Raw genomic sequence first — 5,134 nt, forward strand, 5'->3', positions numbered from 1 at the left:
TCACAGGCTAGTCCTCATGCAGCTTCTTATGACATCTAACTTGGATTTTGCCCTGAAGTTGATGCTCTTACTTGGGCTGAAACCATTATTCCTGCATTATCTAACAAGAGACAGCAGGTCTGGCCAATACACCCAAACAGCATTTATACCCCAGTTAAAACCCCAACATAAAATGCTAACAACAACTATATACAAGGATGCACTCATTTTGAGAATTGCACTGTGCATACACAGATATTTAACTGATGTTCAGAGATAAAACTGTGAACAATCTTTCTTTCATTCATTTCTCAATCTCTGTCTGCACACCTCCACATTGATGATTAGAAGGGGCTTCCTGAGTGAGTGGACACCCCAACCCACTGTTGGAGGTTTCTACTGTGCATGCACACTGATCTGCACAGCAAAGGCTACTGGATTAGTCTGCTTCAGTTTTGTTTCTGTTTGCTTGTTTTTGCTTTTACTTTTGTTTCTGTTTTTTGTCCTTTTGGTCTTATATTTTTCCTGTGGGTGGGAGCTTTCTCTCCCTACTTCATCCAAAAAAAGACAGCAATTGTGACCATATAGCCAAAGTATAAGCATACCCTATACTATCCCACCATCTGGACAGGAGACAGTATCAGCTGCTACTCATTACACAGACAGCCAACACTTCTTAAGATCATTCACTGATGAATAATAGCATATTAATAACACAGCAACATACATTCATTCAATCGTTGAAAACACAGTTAAACATTGAAAATATTCAAGAAACAACAAAGGGTCTCAGCACATGTCCAGAAACAGAAAAAAGTAACTGAGATAAATGAGTTAGAGGTAGGCATAGACTAACCATTAGAAGTAGAACAGGTTTTGGGTCTGCTTAAGAAGGAATTCAGAAGAATGGTATTCAGATACAGCCAAAGGCTTCAGAAAGGGGTGGAGGAAAATAAGGAAAAAGTCAGGAAAGTGTTACAAGAGCAGTCAAACAAGATAGATATAGCATTTGAAAAAATAAAAACCTGCAAAAAGAGATCCAAACACTTAATAATAAAATATCAGAAACGGACAATACACTGAAAGGGCAAAAGAGTGTAATTAACAAGAGGGAAGCCAGAATCAGTGAGCTAGAAGACAAATTTATCAATAATGCTAAGATAGAAGAGAAAGAAGAAAAAAGGATTAAAAAAAATCTGAAGAGAGTCTAAGATTCATGTTGGACAACATGAAGAGGAATAACTTAAAAATTATTGGCATTCCGGAACAGGAAGAATCACAGAAGTCCACAAAGGAGCTAGTTGAGGACCTTCTGGAAGAAAATTTCCCCAAGTTTCTTGAAGAATAAAAAGATAAGCATTCAAGAAGCTGAATGAACCCCAAGAATGATAGACCCCCAAATAAAATCATCAAAACATATCATAATCAAGCTCTCCAAAATCAAAGACAAAGAGAAAATCCTAAAAGCAGCCAGTGAAAAGAGAAGTATTACTTGCAAAGACAAAGAAGTCAGATTAAGCTCTGACCTCTCAGCAGAAATCATGCAGGCAAGAAAGCAATGGGAAGACATATATAAAACCCTAAAAGAAAACCCAAAACTGTCAACCAAGAATCGTTTACCCAGCAAAGCTGTCAATCAAATACGATGGTGCAATCAAAACATTCCAGGATAAACAGAAGCTAAGAGACTTTGTCGAAGCCAACACAGTGCTTCAAACCATCCAAAAGGGAGTTATTTGGACTGAAAACCAACAAGAACAGACAACTACCAGAGATTGACAGACATGGCAACACCACTCAGAACTCAGTTGATAGATAGCAGAGTCCACAACAGAACAAAATTACAACAACGAATTCGGAGGACCTAGGAAGTCAATCAAAGATCAAAATAATAACAATGTCAAAGAAAGGAAATATATAGGAACAGAGATCCAGGTGATGAAGAGGTTAAGTAGATTGCAGGATAGACTGTCTTAAATGGAGAGAAAAGATAGTAGACTATGGGTAACCTCAAAGAAAGTTAATGCTACACAACATACCGTAAAAATGAAGATCCAACTAAAACAAGGAAACATTAAAACTAAGAAGTAACTGATAAGAAATATAACAACAACAACAACAACAAAAACATGAATTCAGCACAAGAAGGCATGTAGAACAAAGGAATGAAAAGCACCACAAAAATTAACTTAATGACAGCAATTAATTGATACCTATCGATAATTACACTGAATGTCAACAGATTAAATGCACCAGTGAAGACACAGAGAGTGGCAGACTGGATAAGGAAAGAAGACCCTTCAATATGCTGCCTGCAAGAGACACACCTTACACACAAAGACAAAAACAAACTGAAAGTTAAAGGGTGGAAAAAATCTATGCCAAGTTAATTGCAATAAAAAACAAGCAGGCTCGTTGCACAGTAGTGTTAGTGATTTCCTCCTTCCTTTCTCTGATACGGCAGTCAGCCCTAGTGCTGAGCTGCAATGAATCGCCTCCTGGTGAGTCAAGTAGGATCTGGAAATGGTCATCACTTCGTGAACATTGATTGCTGGGGGAAAATGGTTGAAACCGATCACCCTGGAAAGTTCTTCATTGGAGGGCTCAATACAGAAACCAACCAGAAAGCCTTGGAAACAGTATTTGGCAAATATGGACAAACTGTTGAAATAGTTTTGATGAAAGACTGTAAAACCAACAAATCAAGAGGATTTGCTTCCATCACCTTTGAAAGTCCAGCAGATGCCAAAGATGTAACCAGAGATATGAATGAAAACTCTTTGGATGAGAAAGCTATCAAGGTGGAACAAGCTCTTAAACCAACATTTGAAAGTGGGAGGAGTGGGCCCCCACCACCTCCAAGAAGCAGAGGCCCACCAAGAGGCCTTAGAAATGGAAGAGGAGGCAATGGAGGAACCAGGGGACCCCCTTCAGGTTGGGGGGGGAGGCACATGGATGATGGTGGCTATTCCATGAATTTTAACATGAGTTCTTCCAGGGGACCACTTCCAGTAAAAAGAGGACCATCACCACGCAGTGGTGGTCCTCCTCCTAAAAGTTCAGCTCCTTCAAGACCAGTTTGCAATAGGATTGGAATGGGAGGCAGAGCCCCCATATCACATGGAAAAGATAGTTATGGAGGACCACCAGAATGGAACCCCTTCTCTCTCATAGAGATGTGTACCTGTCAACAAAAGCTGACGGCTATTCCACTAAAGAAAACTATTTAAGCAGAGATTACACAAATTCTCATGATATAAGAGATTATGTACCACCATCAAGAGATTATACATACTGTGATTATGGTCATCCCAGTTTACATGATGACTATTAATTCAGATGCTACAGTGATAGAAATGGCTATAGTCATGATCATGCCTATTCATACCATCCAAAGGGAGGCTCCTACAGAGATTCCTATGAAAGCTATGACCCTGCAGGTAACTCATGTAGTGCTTCACCAACACGAGGGTCTCTGCCATCTTATGATGGAAGCAGTCACTATGATGATTACAGCAGTTCATGAGACAGATATGGTGGAAGTCGTGACAGTTACTCAAGCAGCTGACGTGATCTATACGCAAGTGGTCATGATTGGGTTGGCAGACAAGAAAAAAGGGCTTTCCCCTCCTATGGAAAGGGGGTACCCTCCTCCAAATAATTTCTACAGCAGTTCAAACAGTGGAGCACCACATGGTGGTAGCTATGGAGGAAGCCTGTCTGATAGAGGGGAGGCAGAAGCTGATACTAAAAACAAACAAAACTTTGGACCAAAATCCCTGTTCAAAGAAACAAACAAAAAGTGGAATCTATTCTGTCATAACTATCCAAGGACTCTTAAAAGGAAAAAATGTGTTACTTTAAAAAAACATTTTCTTACTCCTCCATAATTTTATGATTCTTCTGAGGAAAAAGCAAAACCTGTTTAATTTTATTTGATTTTATGACATTGCTTTCAATAACAAATGTTAAATGTGTATGACTTGACTTGTGTGCTAGTGTTGTAATTCTCTTAAAAGTTCCTGAAGGCCACTTCCTATTAGATTTTTCCAGGTAAATGAGGCAAGCAGTACTAAGATCTTCCAAATACATCTAGCCATCAAAAAAGGAGAGATGATCATTCTTCCAATATAAACAAGCTAGATATTAGAAAGGTGGTTGAGTTTGCTACTCTTAAGATTTCAGGTTGTCTTCAAACTGAAATCTTAATGTTCTCACTGTGCAAAACCTGAGATAGATGCTTAAGTAAGGAAAGTGTTATTCACCTAGTAAACCCTAAATAAAAGGAGAATTCTGGCCATATATTGCCTTTCTGACATTTCCTTGGGATTCTACAAGAACCTCCAATTTACTCCTCCCCCATTAAGACAAATTTATTGCGTGTTAAACAACTACAGAATACTAAATAAAAAGTTTAGCCAAAAACAACCGTGAAGCTGCAAAAGAAAAGAAAAGAAAAGGGAAAAAAAAAAAAAAAAAAAACAAGCTGGAGTGGCAATACTAATCGCTGATAAAATAAAATTTAAGACAAAAAGCATCATAAAAGATAAAGAAGGGCACAATGTCATGATTAAAGGATAAATTGAGAAAGATGACTTAACCATAATAAATATCTATGCTCCCAATGAAAGAGCACCAAGATATATAAAGCAAATAGACAAACCTACAAAAATATTGGGAGATGTTAATAGGCAACTTTCAAAAAGCGATAGAACAACCAGAAAGAAACTCAACAAAGATACAGAGGGATTAACAGCACAATCTAACAACTTGAACTTAACAGATGTGTAAAGAACATTCAAGCCAACAACATCAGAATACACATTCTTTTCCAGTGCACATGGAACACCCGCCAGAATTAACCATGTGCTGCATCACAAAACAAGACTCTATAAATTTACAAACATCAAAACTACAAAACTACAAAGCATCTTTTCAGACCACAATGCTATAAAACAAGAAATCAACAATAGGAAGACCAAGGAAATAAAGTCAAAAAGACTGGGTAGTAGAAGTAATTAAACATGAACTCACAAAGTTCCTAGAAACAAACAAAAATGAATAGACAACGTACCAAAATCTTTAGGCCATGGTAAAAGCAGTGCTAAGAGGACAATGTATTGCAATGAATGCTCAAATCCCAAAAGAACAATGT

The 5,134-nt window shown here is 38.0% G+C and overlaps 1 pseudogene; it reads left to right on the top strand.

The window, feature by feature from the left end:
• Positions 1-2,540: 2,540 nt before the first annotated feature.
• LOC102840650 lies at positions 2,541-3,869 on the top strand (annotated as a pseudogene).
• Positions 3,870-5,134: the final 1,265 nt, after the last annotated feature.

This window comes from Chrysochloris asiatica, unplaced genomic scaffold, assembly GCF_000296735.1.
Source record: "Chrysochloris asiatica unplaced genomic scaffold, ChrAsi1.0 scaffold00180, whole genome shotgun sequence".
Lineage (NCBI taxonomy): Eukaryota > Metazoa > Chordata > Mammalia > Afrosoricida > Chrysochloridae > Chrysochloris > Chrysochloris asiatica.